General features: G+C 38.6%; 1 pseudogene; it reads left to right on the top strand.

Annotated features, from left to right (window-relative positions):
• The first annotated feature begins 1,124 nt into the window (after positions 1 to 1,124).
• The window catches only part of LOC137280795 (uncharacterized), a 51,016-nt pseudogene continuing 30,091 nt past the window's right edge, over positions 1,125 to 22,049 (top strand).

The raw sequence follows: 22,049 nt of genomic DNA on the forward strand, positions 1-22,049 counted from the left end.
GCAAAATCAAATCATCCAAATGTGCTTTGTGACCAGTAGAAATGTTAAAACTCAACTGCTAATAGACAGCAAACTTTAAACAGGGGACAGCTAGAAAGCTGACAAGGTTTATGACAAAGGGACGCTAAGTGGCGCGCTTGGGTTGGCTATTGTGTGGCAGTGCTCAGGGTAAGCTTAGAGAAAGGGGTTAGAGAAACTGGAGAGTGAAGTATATAGTGTTTAAAAATATGCTAAACTGAATATTTAATTCAGTTAAAACTAAAGAATAAAAACGCAGAATATTTACAAATATTTCATCCTGTCACACTGCTACTGTGCTACTCGCCGGCGATAAGTTTGTTATTGGGACCGGTGTTGATGAATTCTGCTTGTGGTACTTTAATTATAATCTGTGTTTTGAATTGCGATAATGCGTACACTGCCTGTGTCTATATATGTTCTTGTGTGTGCGCGGATGGGAGTGCCCCGGTGTGTGCGCGCGCGAGTTGGGGGGTGGGGATCGAGAGTTGGGGTATTTACTGTCACACGGGTTTTGCTTTTTCGTGATTTGTCATTCGATTTTCTCCTTTCAGAAAAGTCACAGATATCCATGACAGGTGCTGATTTACAACACCGTAAAACTAAATGTGAGATAGTGAAAAATGTCAGGCTAAGTTTGTTCAATTCTTTTTGGAGTAGTCACATGCAGTGCATACGAAAAACACCTGTCTTATCGTGGTTTGCTGATAGAGAGGTGACTATTGCAATATGCGAGAAAAAAGTGTAAAATGTGTTTTTTGACATTGAAAGTGAGGAACATCTTCAGAAATAAAATGTCAAAAGATCACATACGATCAGCAGAGGATGCGTTTTGATGAAGTTAAAAATATCGTTACAGAGACTTCAAGAAAAACAGGAGGAATATGATGGTCCAGTGGGTGTTCCAAGGTCACCGTCTCCAGACAGCGTGGACAATACAGAACAAGTCCAACATCCAGGTACAGTGTGTGAAGGGACAAGCTTTCTTTCAAACCGAAACAGTTATCTCAGAGGTGAATACTAGCATGAATGCATAACCCTATATCCGGTCCATTTAATATTACCTCTTTTGTATTGCTTTACTTCGATCAGATTTGTTAGAGCGAATGTGCCATATTTTTTTAATGCAATCCTGTTGTGATGAGAGACAGCTTTGTCTTCTGCCATGCCTTGATCACCAAGCTACACAGACAGACGGAAGAGAACTGTATACACTGCCTTTCCTGTGGACATGAGTTCATCGTGGAGCAGACAATAGTAGATCATGTCAGACACAATGAAGCTGTCTATAAAGTCAACGTTGATGGCGAGATGACCATGTAGCAAAACCTGTGATGTACAGTGACGCCAAGTTATGTTCTGACTGTCATAAACTCCATGACTCGCTGCGACCAAACCAAAGCCACAGGGCGAGAGTGAGATCAACCGGGCAGAGCATATCCCTATGAATCAGAGGCTCACATAATCTGATTGCACAGACCACCCTGAAAACAAACAGAGGCACAGAATGTCCGTTGAAAAGGGTCAGCTGGAGGAGCAAGTACGGAAGCAACAAGTTGAACTGAAGGATGTCACTGCCAGGATGGGAAGTGTCTCCTGTCACCAACATGAACAAGCAGAGACGCAGAGAAAGCTGAAAGAGGACATCACGGCAGCTTGCTAAAGTGTTGCTGTAAAATTTCTTCATCGACAGAGACAACTCATGAAGGAACTTAAAATGAATCCTCAAGCCACAAACGAAAGGGTTCAAGAAAAACTTCGCATTTACATAACGTTCATACTGCAATTGTATCAGCGATAGACTACGCCCAGAGAACACTTGAAAATACAGGACGAGAGGAGCTCATTTCTCTCACAGATGTATTGCAGACGAAATGTGATGAAACTTCCAGAAGACACTTGAGATACCAGAATCCATGTTACTTCTCAACGCAAGAGAGGAACTCATCGATACAATTGATGGACTTGCCTGCAATCTTGACGTGGATGACATTCCAGAGAAACGACCTACTCTACAGGGTTACTATACTTTACAAAGTGTTAGGCACAAAACTATGTTCCTGTTACAAAGAAGTCTCATTTAAAAGTTTTGCCAAGAGTTCATTGTATGCAAATACACATAACTGTAAATCGGAAACATTTACCACATTCCTTGTATGAGTTACAACTTCATTTGAAACTGATAACTTCCTTCTCCAGTGATATTCTCCCCAAGTTTACCATTTGTGTCCCATAGGCTCTAAAACACACACACACACACACCAGGACACCCCACTGGAGATGATGATATCATGTCAGAGATCCTCCCACTAACCAGTTGTGTATGCTGGTGATGTCAGAGATCTCCCTAAGCAGGTATTTGCGCTGGTGATGTCAGAGATCCCATAAACCGGTTATATTTGTTGGTGCTGGCAGAGATCTCACTAACCAGGTAATTGTGCCGGTGATGTCAGAATTTCGACATTATGTCAATAATTAAACGGTGATTAAGGAAATCACCTCAAATCATGCTACTATCATCCTTTTTTGCATTAGACATTGACATGACATAAAATATTGCACAGTTACTTTATTACAGTAGTGTTTTAGAAAGGTAGTGTAGTCGCAGTTTCTATCAATTTGCTTTGGAGAGTAACAAATAGAATACCAATTACTACACACCAGTACCAGAATACCAAACCCGTGAAAGATTTGGTATCAAACGAGCGTTTAATAAAAAATGGTATTGCACGGAAGGTCGTTTAGAATCCTCTGTGGGGGACATGGTGGGTATGAGAATCAGCTATGGGTGGAGCTGCTCCTTGGTAAGGTCCAGCTAAAATGTTAAAAGGACCACGATTCTATCTGGTTGACAACATGAGATCTCCATTGTTAACTGAACGGGCGATTCATTTACCTTCGTTTCGGCATCCTGCAATTCTAACATTGTGTTCAGTTGTCCAAGTCACACGTAAGCTATCCGATATCAAGAGATGGCTCAGAGAATCAGTTAGGTATTATGTGGATTGGTGTCGTAAGAACTACATCTGTTCAGCCTTTCTTGCCACAGTAACCTTACACACTCTGGTATAAGTGATAAGTAAAAAAGCATTGAATACAATCGCTTCATCCTTCTCTAAGCCACAATAACTCAGTGAGTGATTTCAGTGTTTAGATCGTTCATGTTGGTGAATGCATGCTGGACATAGTACAATGATAATTACCAATGAAGAGGCAAAACATTACACTCTTAATCAAAGGTCCATACTGGTTGTTAAGAACACATTGAAAGGTCAAAGCCAGCGTGTCATGACGACTGCTCAAAACCAGCTTACATACTATCCAACTGCATGTCATACCGATGTGACCAGCTCTTCATATAACAACCAACGGTGGTAGGGGTGAGGATGTTTATTTCTCGGTAGACTTTCTGTCATGAATCCACATGGATTCCACCAACAAAACCCATCCTGTACCATTTGCCAATATCAGTATAAACATAAAAATATATCATACTTGAAGATGTTGTATAACATGGGTTAACATACAGGTTGCATAAATTGAATTAAACTAGTCATGTATTACAATACACTCGGTCACAACATTCGCACAATAAACTGACAAAAATAAAATGTATATTTAAGAAAAATAAACCTTACCCATCTGTCCAATGAATTGCAGTTTAGATTCTACCCTGTTTGGCACACATGGCAAGTAACACTGTCGTTGCTGTGATGTTCTGTCTCTGGTAACATTACACACAATATGGAACTGAGGCCAGAATGAACCACTTCACTTTCTTAGTGATGTAAATGTTCCACAAAGGGGCATAATTGAGATGCACCTCAACCACATAGAATTTTCTACCAAACCCTCAACAAAGCCTCATATGAACTTTGTACATCAAATTTTAGATAACCACAGTGTTTAGTACATAACCTTTCACCAAAGAAACTTTTAAGCATAGTTTTGGAATTTAGCAGTTTATTTTTTTTTATTTCCATGATTTTATAACTACATAAAGCGCCTTCAACTGACAACAATAAAATCTGGTATGTCCCCATTGACATCACTTCCTGTTACATACTTCCCCCCATTGAAAAGTTGACGTCCTCGTCAAACATTAAAAAAAACTGCAACTAACAATGCACTAGCCTTCCTTACCTCTGCAGGCAATTCACAGCAAGCACCAGTCATTGCGAGAAAATGAAGACACTGTGCTCTCTCCAACCACTCGGGAAGTGGTGTAGTGTGAGATAACCACCACCTCTCATCCATTGTGGTTCTCTTCTGTGGCGACGTGAAAGTCGAATTTGTATCCTGTGTATCAGATTCCCCAAAGGATTCTTGACCATTTGACCAATACTAGCTGTGCAAATATCTGCATGTAAATCACTGGAGGCACCTGAATCCGGTTTTGAAACGCCCTCATGTGACTATACACCTACCCCATTATGAGGTGAATATCCTGTACTTTCATGTTGTGTACAATTGTACGCATGGACTAAAGCGGTTACATGTGATTTCCAATCCACTTTCTGATCCGGGTGCAAGGTACCTAACATATCAAGTAAAGTCCTATTGAAACGTTCACACTGACCATTACCCATAGGGTGATATGGTGTGGTCCTAGACTTCTTGATTCCCATGATGGTACACAACACTTCAATGAGACGCGACTCAAAGTTTGCTCCCTGATCAGAATGTATCCTCGATGGCAACCCATAATGTACAACAAAGTTGTTTAAAAAAAACTTCTGCTGCAGTACGAGCCGACATATTCTTTGTGGGAATTGCTTGGGAATACTTAGTGAAATGGTCTGTAATAACCAAGATATGTTGATACTTACTTTTTGACGGTTGTAGAGTTAGAAAATCCATGGCAATCAACTCCAGTGGGTACATTGTTTTGATGAGTGGAGCTCTTGTATTTGTCTGAGATTTTCTCAGAACACCGTTCACAAATTCTGATCTAGTTCTCAGTATCACTTGGCATTCCAGGCCAGTAAAATCAGTCCCTAAGCAACGGCAATGTCGTGTATCGACCCATGTGTCCCATATCATTATGGGGAGACACCTGACCTAACATAACCAATCATGGTCGAAATGACAGGATCCTTGGCCTTCTCTTCTCTCCAATCACGTGGAGTCATCGCAGTCATCTGCATCCTTGTTGGACTTTCCTTCTCTGTATTTGACATCAAAGTTGTAAGAAAAGAGATTGGCTAACCACCTGTGACCAGTCGCATCTAGTTTTGCAGTTGTCAAAACATACGTCAGTGGATTATTATCAGCAAACACAGTGAAATCGTGATGCTACAAATAGTCATGGGTTTTTTTTCTGTTACTGACCATTTCAGAGCAAACAGTTCCAATTTATAGGTGGTGTAATTTCTTTCCGACTTTGTCAAACCTCGACTTGCATAAGCAATGACCTTGAGTTTTCCATCCTGACGCTGATAAAGAACAGCTCCTAACCCCGCTTGACAAGCATCTGTATGGAGTTCAAAAGGAAGGGAGTAATCAAAGAAACCAAGTCAGTTGATTCTTCGGTGTCACAAATGCATCTTTTTGCTCTTCACCCCAAACCAATCCTCAGGTATTCGTTTACTACCCTTCTTACTATCCAACAATGATGGCATTAGCTGAGACAGAGGTTTAGTAATCTGTGCAAAGTTCTTAACAAAACGCCTATAATAACCTGAGAGTTGGCTGGAATATTTATGTTGCGAGACTCACCATTCTTCACAAGTCCTAAATGACAACTATGCCTAGCCAGTTGCTTCTCGGCCAAAACCGTACTAAGGAAAGACAAATACCAAGGTGTATGCAAATTTGCTTTTTTAAAACTCTTGGTCCATGTATGTCCCGACAGCTATCCAAAAGATTTGACAACATTTTTTTCCCAAACGAAACTGGCACTGAGTGATTATATCTACTCGATGGAACCAACAACACCATACATGGTAACTTATTACCCCGTGTCAAACCTCTAGCCTCAAGGTCTGCTGTGATATTGAATGTCAGCTTCAGAATCTAACATCATAGCCACACGACGTTCTTCGCCTTTGAATGAACGTCTAATGGCCTGGGATGTTATAAGGTGTGGGTAAGCATTTTCCTTCATCAAACAATCGGTTTCATAACGCCAGAGATCATAACTTGCTTACAATACACTCGGTCACAAGATTCACACAATAAACTGAGAAGTATAAAGTGAAGAAGATAAACAAATAAACCTTACCCATCTGTGGAAAGGAATGGCAGTTTAGATTCTACCCTGCTTGGCACCTGTGGCAAATAACAATGTTGTTGCTGTGCTGTTCTGTCCCGTTCAAGGGCTGGATGCTATGTGTCATGTGCTTGGACACTCACTGTATTAATATCCCAAAAAGAACTTGTACCCAATCGGAGACTTAATCTCTGGTCACATTACACACAATATGGAACTGAGGTCAGAATGAACCACCTCACTTTCTTAGTGAATAGAATTTTCTACCAAACCCTCAACAAAACCGCTTATGAGCTTTGTACATCAAATTACAGATAACCACAAAGTGTATTAAATAACCCAAAAAACTTTTAATCATATACTTGGAATTGTTGCGGTGCAGCATTTCCAGTGACAAACGATGCAAGGAAACCCCTGTAGACCAGCAAAACAGAACAAAGACAAGTTTAAAACATTCAAATATTATTATTAGCAAAGAAACCAAGTTATTCAAAGTCACAAGTCGATTTCAGCATACAGATTTCAAGTACAACACAAGTGAGACAAAATCTAAGGCAATGGGTCACAAAATATATAGTAGCTAGCTCACCAATGTCTTAGTGATAGAGAAAACGTTATGCAGAATGAAACATGGCGAGCGGTCTGACAACAGCCTTTTAATATATCTTCAGTCATTTCTCGAATGTTCGGCCACATACGACCATCGCCAACACTGTAGAATGCTCTAACAGTCTCCCAGAAGTCAGCAAATAATTTCCGGACAGCCTGCTACCAACATCTTAAAAATGCTGACCATCTATTATATCATTTTTATTCCAAACAGTAAACATTGTGACCCCAAAATAATTACTTCTTCATTAATAACAAAATATACAAAAATACACACTCGTAACAGAATTTAGCAGTGTATATTTTTTATTTGCATGATTTTATAACTACATGAAAACACCTTCACCTGACAACAATAAAACCTGGTATGTCTCAATTGACATCACTTCCTGATGCACCGATAAGACTGCCTGACCTTTGCTGTCGTATTCAATAGAATCCTGCACATTCCATCGTGGTGCACGTAGACGGTAGTTTGTCCAAAAATGGGGTGTTACGTTAGTAATCACGTGATGTATATATTGGTGTACTGTGAGTCACCTTCTTCATATAGCATAGTTCATTCTGACTGGACACAGATGACCAGAGTGCCGCACCTACAACCACTGTCTGTCATTATTCTGGAGAAAGTAACTATCCTGATTTAACTGAGTGGACCTGCAGCCAACGACGAACATAGATCAGGTTGGACAAGGCTGACTAATTATTTTTAATATTTTAAACTTTTAATATTTGTTATTACCTAATTTGAGTCTTCTAGACTCTTCTCTCTGTGTAAATATGACGTGTGAACTATACGTCGTTGTGCATAGCCGTTATTGTACAGCGTCATCCACAGGTTGTACATACACGTTTGGTCCAGGAGCCCCAGTTATACAAGAAACATGTATACAACCATTTGCCGATGCAGCTCTAAAGCTGGGTTCACTGTTGGGCAACGCTACCTTACGTATACCACACAGGTTACATCTGGAGTTCACTGGATAGTAACATACAAGTGTCTGTGTACATGAGTGATGTGAGTGAGTGAGTTTAGTTTTACGCCACATTCATCAATATTCCAGCTGTGGCGGCCATCTGTAAATAATCGAGTCTGGACCAGACAATCCAGTGATCAAGAACATGAGTGATCAAGAACATCTGTGCAATTTGGAACCGATGACATGTGTCAACCAAGTCAGCGAGCCTGACCACCCGATCCCGTTAGTAGCATCTTTCGACACGCGCAGTGGCTTTTTATGGTAAGCATGGGTTGCTGAAGGCCTATTCTACCCCGGGACGTTCACGGGTCTTGTGTACATGAAGGGTAACTCGAACATGTCACTAAACATACCTGTCTGTGTGGTGGTAAATGGTAACATACCCAAGAGGGTTTTTATGCGATACAGGTATGTGCTTCCCGGATGTAAATTATAAACGTGATCAATGAGCACGGGATTGAAGACCTCAAACCCCTCTGACTACATTAACCGCTCACCACGAACTATGTTCAAGTTGAACTTATTCCAAATATTGCAAGGGTACTTGATGGAAAGAGTATGTGCACCCTGTGCAGCACAGGGCCACAGATCCAAAATCCCTGCGGATTTGTAGCGGGGACTCACCTATTTTCTCGTCATATTTTACAGAGTACATAAACGATGTGCACCAAACCACAGCGAGTGAGTTTTACCCCGCTTTTAGCAATATTCCAGCTTCTCACAGCTTACTCCTCTAGGCGACTATTGGCAACCTCACTGTCCCCCACAACGTCACAGAACAAACGTAACCTCAAGGCATTGTTCATGATGTCACATCACCTAGTCAAAGTGACAGTTTGCCCTAGGACATCATATGAAGACTATGAACCCCGATATTTTCGCCCTCGTAAAGGTAGTTATTTAGTAGATAAACAAACTGTGTAGGAAATTTAGAGGTGTATAACGAAGCCATAATAACTCTAACTTTGATTTAAAACAGATCGCATAGGTACTGTGTTGACAAATCACAGGTATACATATACACACATAGTTACTGTGCTCGTGTAGATACAAGGAGTTGGGATGTAGGGATATTATGATTTAAGCTTCATCTGAGATGGCATAGGTTGGTGAGTGAGTGAATGGATGCTGTTTTAGGGCGGATGTAGCAATACCCCAGCAGTGTCAGAAACGAGTTTGACATACTGTACTCCTGTCGGGAATCGAACCCAGACCATCAGGTGGTCGCTTAAACTACAGAGTCCAGATATTTCTTCTTGCCAAAATTCTGCACAAGATCAGATGTACAATGAAAAATATGTCGTCATTGGCAACGGAAAATGGTAAACACGTTATCATCATTTCTATATTTATTGCTTATACATCTGCAGAAATCATTTCATTTTTTTGTGTTTTTATTTAGCACTTTCAACGACTTGTTGGAACATACAGTGAAGGAACTGGTTCAGCATTCGTTGAGTGTAAGTCAAATGAAACATTGTCAGAAAGACAGCGAAAAGCAAACACACCAGCGCAATATTTGATTCAGACGCCCAAACACAACAGCCTAGTGCACGTGGAAGACAGACCTTCCATGTAACGTGAATACTGAATCACTTGTTTCACTGCTTGCTCCACATGTGTTATTGATAACATGTGATTTTCTTGTTACAGATATACAAACCACATTGCATGAGACAATGGACCTTCCCCACGTCCTCATCCTGCAGAAGAATCATCTGTATCTGAAGGAGAACCTTCAGGTCGAACCTGTGTTGGATACCTTGTATCAGGAATGTATCTTCACACAGGCAGACTATGATAAGTGTCGACACGCTGGAACAGAGAAATGTCAGATTGTGTTGGAAAAGTTGAAAAAGAAGGGAGTAGAAGGTTACAAGACACTCTGTGCTGTCCTCGACACTACACAGCCTTTCATCAAAGAAAGACTTGATAATACCTCAACTGAAGCAGGTAGGCAAACATTCCACGGGTGTCTTGATGTGCGTATAAATACTGCTAATCATCTAAGAAGCACAGAAAAGGAACTGTGAGCATATCAAGTGAAGTAACACATGGTAAAGGTCACGTATGTATCACGTGATATGCATACAAAGGATACCTTAGGTCTGTCTGTCTGCAAACTAAAAGCTGTAGTAATGACCACTGCTTTGTCTTGAATAAAAACGCTTTGGCGACAATTGGCTGGTACGTCCATATATTTGAGCATATGACCATCAACGTCACCAACCAGCGTCTCTCTTTTGTCGCGCCACCTGCCTTCTGTGTGAATGCTGGTAAAATCCTAAATGCAACAACATGCTTGTGACCTCCGACCCACCAACGATTGCCTCTCCACTGTTGATCAGTTAGTGTTTCCTGGGACAGGTTGTTCCTTATATCTTTTGTGTGAAATTGCTGATGTGCTTGGCACTGGCGCTTCACTCTGCATGACACTAATAAAATATCTATCATCGGTTCCCCCACGTGCCTGGAGTGGAGCTTCACTCTGCATGATTATAATGTCTACCATCCTCTACCTGATGTGCCTATACAGGTGATTCACTCTCCAAGACTATAATGTCTACGATCCGCCCTTCATTTCCTCCTGCAATTGTCGAAGAAGGAGGGACAGCGCATCATCGGTCCTAAAATGATGGCTGTAGCTGGTTATTTTAGTGACGCTTCACTTTATGCCAAAACGACTTCAAATGACTCAGGTCTCGCCCAACATCCACAATGGCTGTATCAAGCAGTATTCCAATGCGTTGACTAAAGCTTTTGTTTCCAATTGTTATTCCAAAAGCGATAATAGGATGACGAATCGGAGACTTTCCCTAAAGCCGGCTGTCTGTTCCAGTCGACCAGTTGCTCCTTGTAAGCAAGATTCTGTACAGCGTTACTCTCTGAAGCACACAACGTCCTAAAATGTTCTATACACACCCAATAAGATTCAGGTCTTGACTTTTTGTCAAGCGTTCTCATGTAAACCGGCCTTGTGAGCACAGGATGATTGTCAAAGTGGGGCACTACATTCTTCTCTAAGAATTTCTTCCCTTAGAAATCTTTGGCAGTCAAGAAAGCATTTCACACTGACAAATTTCTGTTTTCAGTCATATGATAACTGGACACTAAAATACACGTGTAACCGAATGCAAACTGCCCCAGTATGTTCCCCCTGCGTTTCCTATTGTAAATCACTTGTCACAAATTCCTTAAAAGTAAAGTGTTATATTTTTTTAGGTAACACAGATCTCGTCTTTGTTGAAAAGGGCAAACTGGAAGCTATGTACAAAAACGTACTTGCTGAAAAAGACGGAGAGATAGCTGACTTGAAATCTGTAAGTTGTGATGATACATGGCAATTGTGTATTTTTATAAGGTTTAAATGCATTTAGTCTTGTGAATAGTTGAAAATTGATAAAACACCCTTAGTGTTTCGCAAAGGGAGTGAACATAAAACATACTCTGTGAATAACTTTTATTGTTATATAAGACGAGCAATCGGATATTAAAATACCCGGTGGTTTGTTATCAAGAAGTCGGTATTTACATGTTTCCTGGGCCTTAACGTTTGTTTTCAGATGATAGAAGGACTTGAACAACAAGTTGAACAAAACAACGTTGATCATGCTGAACTGGCGGAAATAATGAAGAAAGAAAGTGATGAACACATATCAGAGATAGTAAAGAAGAACGAGGAAATTGAAACACGTTCGTTGATACTTCTATATTACAATATATATATTACTAAGAAACAAATGTGATAACTAATGTCCCGGATGTACCTGACATGTATATTGGCCTTGTCAAAGTATTGCATCTGAAGGCAACAATAACAGCATGTGCACACAGACGCCCGTAGAAAAACTCACAAATCGTAAAATGCAACCAAGTAACGCAGAGACATGACCAGACAAAATCGCGAATTTTGGGATAGACGGTCAGGATGGACGGGACCAGGCAACACCAGGAACCGTCCGAACCCAAGTGATGTTGCGTCCGTACCGACAAAATACGATTTTGTCAGGAACATGAAGTTAGAAACGGATTCGGGATTCGGGATTCGAATCCCGAATCTGAATATTTTGTTCATATTCGGGATTCGAATCCCGAATCTGAATTTTTTGTTCACATTGGGATTCAAATCCTGAATTTAAATTTCTGTATGTATGTATGTATGTATGTATGTATGTATGTATGTATGTATGTATGTATGTATGTATGTATGTATCTCTGTATCTCTGTAGCTCTATCTATGTATGTATCTACGTGTCCCTGTATCTATGTATCTATGTACCTATGTATCTATGTATCTGTGTATCATGTATGTATATATCATGTATCATGTATGTGTCTATGTATCTATGTGTTCATCTATTTATGTATCTATGTATCTATGCATCTATGTATGTATATATGTATGTATCTATGTTTGCATCTCTGTATGTATCTATTTATCTATATATCTGTCTATGGATCAATGCACCTATGTATGTATGTGTGTGTGCGTGCCTGCGTGCGTATGTATTTATGTATCTATTTATGTATGTATCTATGTATGCACCTATGTATCTATTCATGCATCTATGTATCTATATCTGTTTCTATGTATGTATCTATGCCTCTATGTATCTATGTATCTGTGTATCACGTATGTATGTATCATGTATCGTGTATGTATTCTATGTGTGCATCTATGCATGCATCTATGTATCTCTGTATGTATCTATGTATGTATCTCTGTATCTGTCTGTGTACCTATGCATGTATCTATGCATCTATTTATGTATCTATGTATCTATTTATCTATATATCTGTCTATTTATCAATGCATCTATGTATGTATGTATGTGTGTGTGCATGCGTGCGTGCGTGTGTGTGTGTATGTAGATATGTATGTATGTATCTATGTATGTATCTATGTATGTATCTATGCATCTATCTGTGTATGCATGATTCTATGTATCTATGTATGTATATGCATATCCATGAACGTTTTAATTTTAGATTCGGGGTTAAAATCTTAAAAAAAAACCACCCAAACCAACATTTTTCCATATTTCAGCCTCAACATTGACTTTTTTTCATATTCGGGTTTCGGTATTTGAATCCCGAATCTGAATATTTTGTTCAGATTCGGAGTTATGAACATCAGTGTCAATATACATTATCTCACCCCTTCTAAGGTACTAGGGGCCGCTAGTAAACCTGGGTAACGTAAAAACATGAATACCCAAACCTACATTTTTCCATATTTCAGCCTCAACGTTGACTTTTCTTCATATTCGGGTTTCGACATTTGAAGTCCCGAATCTGAATATTTTGTTCAGATTCGGAGTTATGAACATCAGTGTCAATATATATGATCTCACCCTTTCTAAGGTACTAGGGGCCGCTAGTAAACCTGGGTTTCGTAAAAACATGAACACCCAAACTAACATTTTCCCATATTTCAGCCTCAACTTTGGTTTTTCTTCATATTCGGGTTTCGACATTTGAATCGGCATTCCCGAATCTGAATATTTTGTTCAGATTCGGAGTTATGAACAACAGTGTCAATGTACATTATCTCACCCCTTCTAAGGTACTAGGGGCCGCTAGTAAACCTGGGTATCGTAAAAACATGAACACCCAAACCTACATTTTTCCATATTTCAGCCAGAATCGGGATTCGAATAATTTTGTACGCTATCCAAAGAGTGATTAGACACAACGAGAATGGATACTGTGGCACCATTCATAAGGAACAATGCATTAGTTGTCTCAACCCACGTTATAGATGTTTTGTGGGTATAATGAACAAATAATATTTTCATATGTCCTCTTTCATGTTTCTAAGACAGTGTAAGTGCATCTGTATTTACATTCTTCTCTTGTCAAATGTTCTGCAAGTATTTAAGAAATTGTATGTTATTGTGTAAGAAGTCAATGAATTGGTAACAATTGTCAATTTGTCATTCATCCATGCGACACTGATTCCAAACAGTAGATGTAATAAAGTGCGATTACAACAGATGTAAACAAATAAACATATCATACTGCAAAGAAAAAAAAAAATATCGTATTTATACCATTGACCGCTGCTGCTCAGTTTTTGCTTTTCGTTTGTCAGCGTTTGTCAGCATCGACCATTTATAGACAAAGGACTTCTAGGTTTATCAGTGCCTCCTAATTACACATGCCTAAACATGCCACTAAAGTAAAATACTTCAACGACAAAACGAATGCTTACCTAAAAATAGACCATTTGGCAAATATTACCTGTCGCTTTAGTGAAGAACAGTCCGTGGAAGAGTTGGAAAACGGCACAGTTTGTATTTAGCCACGCACACTTTCACTTGTTTGTTTGTTTTAAACATATTTTATTCAGTGAAGAAAGGGATTAGGAACAAGTTATCCAACTTAGGTAACCCTCTCACTTTCACTTGCAACATGCAATTTTATGAGCACACGAAGGCGATATAAAGAAGTGAAATAAATACATAGTCCTCGCATATACTGACTTTACATCTATCACAGTATCGTTGACTAAAGCTTGGTCAGTATCGCGACATACCATAATACATGCGCAAGACACAAAACCATCAATGGCTTTCTACCACACGTATTCAATCTATGATATTTTCTTTCTTCTTCCAGACGCCTTGAGCAATGGGACTGACATCTGATAGAACATTTAGGAAATATAGTGAAGATGGAGTTAACAAAATAAAGCAAACACATTTCAAAAAGTATGTCAGTGTTTTGATAGTCATCACTAATCATTGTTAACTGTCTACAAATGTGTATGAATTTAGAGTTATTTCATTAACGTTTCTAGTTTCATTTCATCACAGTTTTCACATGCAACATTAAGAAATCATATATGTTCTTGTGTTTGTGAGGACACAAGTCGTCTCAGCTTACTAACGTTATGTGTGTATATGGGCGAATGGTTTGTAGTTTATGTTGTTAGTAATTACAATCACGATTTCACGATTTTGATATTACTATGATTTGAAAATGTCTCCCCTTAACCGCGTCGTTTCTGTTTTAAAATTATCTGTCACGGAACTAATGACGAAATTTCATTTGTAAGAAACGTTTTATTCTAATTATGGGAATGCCAAGTTGCGAACAACAACGTATCACTGAAATGCGCAAATACATTAATGAATTAACGGGCGTAAATATTGTGAACGTCTAGCTAAAATCTGTAATATTTCTTGTTGTTACCAATTCATTGACTTCTTACACAATAACATATAATTTCTTAAATACTTGCAGAACATTTGACAAGAGAAGAATGTAAATACAGATGCACTTACACTGTCTTAGAAACATGAAAGAGGACATATGAAAATATTATTTGTTCATTATACCCACAAAACATCTATAACGTGGGTTGAGACAACTAATGCATTGTTCCTTATGAATGGTGCCACAGTATCCATTCTCGTTGTGTCTAATCACTCTTTGGATAGCGTACAAAATTATTCGAATCCCGATTCTGGCTGAAATATGGAAAAATGTAGGTTTGGGTGTTCATGTTTTTACGATACCCAGGTTTACTAGCGGCCCCTAGTACCTTAGAAGGGGTGAGATAATGTACATTGACACTGTTGTTCATAACTCCGAATCTGAACAAAATATTCAGATTCGGGATTCAAATGCCAAAACCCGAATATGAAGAAAAACCAAAGTTGAGGCTGAAATATGGGAAAATGTTAGTTTGGGTGTTCATGTTTTTAAGATACCCAGGTTTACTAGCGGCCCCTAGTACCTTAGAAAGGGTGAGATCATATATATTGACACTGTTGGTCATAACTCCGAATCTGAACAAAATATTCAGATTCGGGATTCAAATCCTCAAACCCGAATATGAAGAAAAACCAAAGTTGAGGCTGAAATATGGGAATATGTAGGTTTGGGTGTTCATGTCTTTTACGAAACCCAGGTTTACTAGTGGCCCCCAGTACCTTAGAAGGAGTGAGATAATGTATATTGACACTGTTGGTCATAACTCCGAATCTGGACAAAATATTCAGATTCGGGATTCAAATGCCGAAACCCGAATATGAAGAAAAACCAAAGTTGAGGCTGAAATATGGAAAAAATGTAGGTTTGGGTGTTCATATTTGTAAGAGTATAATCCCGAATCTGAAAATAAAATATTGATAGATACATAGATGGATACACAGATACATAGATACATAGATACACACATAAATGGATAGATACATAGGTAAATAGACAGATACATAGATAGATACACAGATGCATAGATATATACACAGATACATAGATACATTTATGATACATTGATACCTACATAGATACATTCATAGATATCTACATAGATACATTCAAAGATACCTACACAGATACCTACATAGATTCATTCATAAATGCCTACATAGATACATTCATAGATACCTACATAGATTCATTCATAAATGCCTACATAGATACATTCATAGATACCTACATAGATACATTCATAGATACCTACATAGATACGTTCATAGATACCTACATAGATACATTGATAGATACCTACATAGATAGATACATAGACAGATACGTAGATACAGAGATGCATACATAGACAGATACGTAGATACAGAGATGCATACATAGATACGAGATGCATACGCAGATACGTAGATACATGATACATACATAGATACGTAGATAGATGGTACATACGTGATACATACATGATACATGATACATACGTGATACATGATACGTACATGCTACATGATACATACATGATACATGATACATACATACATGATACATGATACATACATACATACATACATACATACATACATACATACATACATACATACATACATGCTACATGGTACACACATGATACATGATACATGCATACATGATACACACATGCTACATGATACATACATGCATGATACATGATACATGATACATACATGATACATACATGCATGATACATGATGCATACATACATACATACATACATACATACATACATACATACATACATACATACATACATACATACATACATACATACATACATACATACATACATACATACATCTTCAGGATTTAAATCTCGAATCCGAACAAAAAATTCAGATTCGGGATTCGAATCCCGAATGTGAACAAAATATTCAGATTCGGGATTCGAATCCCGAATCTGACAAAAATATTCAGATTCCGGATTCGAATCCCGAATCCGTTTCTAACTTCATGTTCCTGATTTTGTCTGGATTTCACCGCTGGCAAAAACACGTTAGCGACATGTCGAGTATGTGGAGGGGTAGACCACATGAAAGTCAAAGTGACTTGGTGTTTGTGAACAGAGATTTGTGGAATATGTTGGCAAAAATATAAGATTACATCGATGGCGATGTCAAACGTAATTCTTCTTATATTGATACTGATTATCATTATCCCTTGCGTAATTGGACACTGATATGCCACAGTGACCTCGTGATATCATATTAATTGTGATGTCATCATTTACCATATTGTCGTCAATACAATGTAGTAAATAATGTAGTAAATAAGTTTTTTTTCGCCATTTTAAAAATATAGTTCATATTGTCAGTTTTGATGGTGATATCCGCAAATCCGTAATATTTCGGAAAAGAAAGGAAGCTACTTGAAAAATAAGACAATAAATATCAGGAAAGTGACAAACTGGTTCAGTCCTCGCATTTTTGTTGTTTCAGTGAAGACTGCATTGTCAACGTTAAACAATGAGTTGCAGCAGTCTAATGCAAAATGTGACGAAGTGGAAAAGGTGGGTAGATGATAATTTAATGTACTTTAGGTTGTAGTGTGGACAAAGACTGAAATAAAAAGGGACCAGTACATGCACAACATAATAAAACAGGGCCAAATGATATGCAGCGATATATGTCGTTTCAGACACTGAGGGAAGAACAGGAGGCATATGATGCCCTAGTAGGTGTTCCGAGGTCACAGTCTCCATACAAGGTGGACAATACAGAGCAAGTTGAACATGCGGGTACATTAGACAGACCAATAATACGTCATGTATATGTGTAGTCTGGCAGGAAAAAAACACCACCACGAAAACTTGATTGCCAAGCAATAACATTAATTGAAAATGTGAGTGTATCACTGGAAAAAGTTCACAGTTACAAGCTTGTAATTGTAAAGATGATGTTTACAAGACATTTACAATTTGTAAAGATCCACAAGGGGAGATAACTGGTGGGTGATTGTAAAACGATTCTCAAGGCCTCAAAGTTACACCTAAAAAATCCCAAAGGCTAATTACAGTTTGACCCCACGACATAATTAATGAGGTAATTGGGGAATACGAGTGGGACAGACCACTGTTCAGTAGACAGGGGTCACTCTGTTAGGGGTAGGATGCTGATGCTCTTACTACAGTGTTCGGTGGAGCGAAGATGCATGAGTGTTTCTTTCACTATGCGCAAGCTGTTTAGAAAAGAATTCGGACTCAGTATCCCACTTATTTTGTGTTTGGGAACAGTGAATAACAATAACCTTAAACAATATCACCTTATAACCTCTGATAATATGCTAAATGATACAGATTGTGTTGTGATATCATAACACGTGACAATATATGTTGCTATGAATTCTGTGGTCGATCCAACATTTACCAATAGAACCAGTGATACAGATGGGATAGATCACCTTTTGAAATATTTCACAATCATATTTGATTTTTGTTGTTTCTGTTGATTCATCCTTTCTGTGGTCAATATTGCTATATTTAACATAACTAAACAATAACCTTCGGGAATGGAACCCCATGACAAAAGTGTGCCCAGGACAAACAGCAAGTTGGAGGGTTGGCATAGGAGGCTAAAGTAACTTGTTGAAAAAGCCCGATCCAACGTTTTTGAGATGATTTCATGTTCGACTGGAGACGCAAATTAATGAACTGAACATGATGCAACATAGTGCTGGCCAGATACAGTTCCCAAAGGTAAAGTAACGTCAAGACCTTCAGAGAGAACTGTTCACCCTGTAACATAGAACATTATTGATATGTTTTATTATTTAGATAGGGGTGAGTGAGTGAGTTAATATTTAACGTCACATGAGCAATATTTCAGCCATATCGTGACGGGATGATAGCATTAAAAAAGAATATATGAGTATTATAAAAACCTGTCGACGAAGGACAGTAAAGCAACTAGAACATCACCGAAAAGAATGTAAAACTAGTAACTATGCCTAAAACATTTTATCTATAGAGGACAATACAATATAAAACTGGGCTATAGATTGCTAACAACTGAAAGTAGATCACCATACTAGGGACCATGGGGACGTACAGTACTTTTGCTACCTGCATGGACCCTAGCTGGATTTACATCATCCCCCAGCCGTCAGGACCCGTGAAGGTCCCAGGGTAGAATAGACCTTCAGCAACCCATGCTTGCCATAAAAGGTGACTATGCTTGTCGGAAGAGGCGACTAACGGGATCGGGTGGTCAGACTAGCTGACTTGGTTGACACATGTCGTCGGTTCCCAATTGTGCAGATCGATGCTCATGTTGTTGATCACTGGATTGTCTGGTCCAATTACTTACAGATCGTCGCCATATAGCTGGAATATTGCTAAGTGCGACGTAAAACTAAACTCACTCACTCACCTCAGCTGTCAGCAATTTGGGAAATAGCCGTAGAATAAAAAAAAAACTTATTCTACGATTAAAAACCTGGAAATTTAGAATTTACTTTGAATGTTTGTGGACTTACGTACCCTCTCAGGAGGACAATAATTTTACAATACTTCAACCCCCTTTGAGGGTACAGCCACTCACAGTTCAAGTCACAAATCTAAATTACCAATAATTAAAATACATCTATTTATAGAACATATTATTCAAAATTCAACCAAAAAATAAATTTCTTTTTTTTAAAAAAAACCAATAATTAAATGGGAATTTACGTTTGCAAAAAGATCCTTAACAGTTTTCACATTGAAATATTTATCCCCTGTGATGGAGAATTCAACACAGCCAAGCAGAATATGCTTGACCGTAACTCTCTCATGACAAAGGATACAAAATGGAGGATCCTCACCTTTTAACGGGTACTTATGGGTATATTTTGTGAGGCCAATACGACATCGTCGCATGATGACCTCCTCAAATCTGGACTGACAACCCATGTAGGTGTAACCAATATACGGTTTTATTTCATGTAATTTATTGATACCTACTTGAGTGTCCCAGTTCTTCTGCATCAGATCACGAATATACGTTCTAATGCAAGCTTTGTAATCTGAATATGGAAGAAGAAGTGGTGCCACAGATTTGTTGAGTGCCATAACATTCCCAGAAATACCTACGTGACTGGGTAACCAACAAAAGACGATGTCGTATTGGCCAGTGGCAAGATCATTATACAGTTCAATAATTTCAATTATAAGTGGATGTTTACAAGAAATATTTTTATTAGCCTGAAGGCAAGAAAGAGAGTCGGAATATAATATATACTGTTTACGTTTCGGGTGTATGAATCTTTGATTATATTTAAGAGCTGTTAAGATGGCGTTAGCTTCTGCTGTAAAAATAGAACTATTGTCTGATAATCTAGGCGATATTGTTCTGGATCCAATGACAGTAGCACAAGCAACTGCGCCACCGTCCTTTGGACCCATCTGTAAATAAGAATTTGTAATTGTTATACGTATGTTTCAATTGATTATATTCTTGTTTATATTGTAATTCAATCGTTTCTGATTTTTTAAATGATGTTAAAGTTAGGTCAACCTGTGGCCTAACCAAATGCCAAGGGGAGAGGAAAGAAGACGGAAACGGAGCTATATTGTTAAGCTCAATACCAACAGCAGCAATAAACGGCTTTATTCTGTGCCCAAGAGCTGGAACAAGAGACGACTTTTTGCTACACAAATTCTCATAAAGAGGATTGAAGACACAGTTATATGCAGGGTTAGATTCGTTAGAGTATAGTTTTGTGATATATTGTAAAGATAATTTGATACGGCGTTGTGCAAGAGATGGTTAATCGGCCTCAACGTAAAGAATGTCAATAGGTGAAGTTCGGAAAGACCCAAGACAAAGTCTTAAACCTTGGTGGTGGACAGAATCAAGAAGTTTAAGGTTGCTTTTGCAGGCTCCACCATATACGATGGAGCCATAATCAAGTTTAGAACGTACGAGTGATCGATATAGATGGAGAAGGGTAGCTTGATCCCCTCCCCATTTAGAATTTGACACCATTTTCAACAAGTCAAGTGCTTTCAGGCATTTAGTTTTAAGTGATTTAATATGCGGTAAAAACGTTAAGTGTGAATCACAGATTAGACCCAAGAACTTGGCTTCCTTCACAACTGTAATCGGAATCCCTTCTAGAGACAGTTCAGGGTATTTTTGTGGTTTATATGTACGACAATAATGTCTGCGGTTAGGTTTCGATTTAGAAAATTTAAAGCCGTTTTCAAGACACCATTTATTAATCTTGTTTAAACACAACTGTAGTTGCCGTTCAATGGCACGCATATTTTTACCACGACAAGAAACATCAAAATCATCCACAAATAACGATCCATCAATTGAATCGTTTACAACTTTTTATAAACTGTTTATCCTTATACTAAAAAGTGTGACTGACAAGATACTGCCATGTGGAACACACTGATCCTGATTGTAATGATCAGTCAGGGTAGAACCCATGCGGACTTGAAATTGACTGTTATTTAAAAAGTTGCCTATGAATTCAGGCAAACGACCTCGCAAACCGAAATCATGTAAATCTCTCAGAATGCCATACTTCCAGGTTGTGTCATATGCCTTCTCAAGATCAAAAAGATAGACACAGCATGTTGTTTATTAATCAGAGCCTTTTTCACAAATGATTCTAAACGCACTAAGTGATCGACAGGACTCCTGTTTTCCGGAAACCACACTGTATATCTGTGATAAGGTTATTTGTTTCCAAGTACCGAACAAGTCGATTATTTATCATGCGTTCCATGGTCTTGCAAACACAGCTAGTTAATGAAATCGCACGATAATTGGATGGATCCGTGTGATCATGTCCAGATTTAGGTATTGGTACTACTGTGGCGTCACGCCATGAAGGAGCAAAGTTACCCGATGTCCAAACATCATCAAAAATATTTAGTAGAGTTTCTAGGCAGGATTCTGGTAAATGTTTCAGGAGTTGATGATGTATGTTATCAGCACCTGTAGCAGTGTCATGAGCGTGATCAAGAGCAGTATGGAGTTCATGAATA

Source organism: Haliotis asinina, chromosome 4, assembly GCF_037392515.1.
Source record: "Haliotis asinina isolate JCU_RB_2024 chromosome 4, JCU_Hal_asi_v2, whole genome shotgun sequence".
Taxonomy (NCBI): domain Eukaryota; kingdom Metazoa; phylum Mollusca; class Gastropoda; order Lepetellida; family Haliotidae; genus Haliotis; species Haliotis asinina.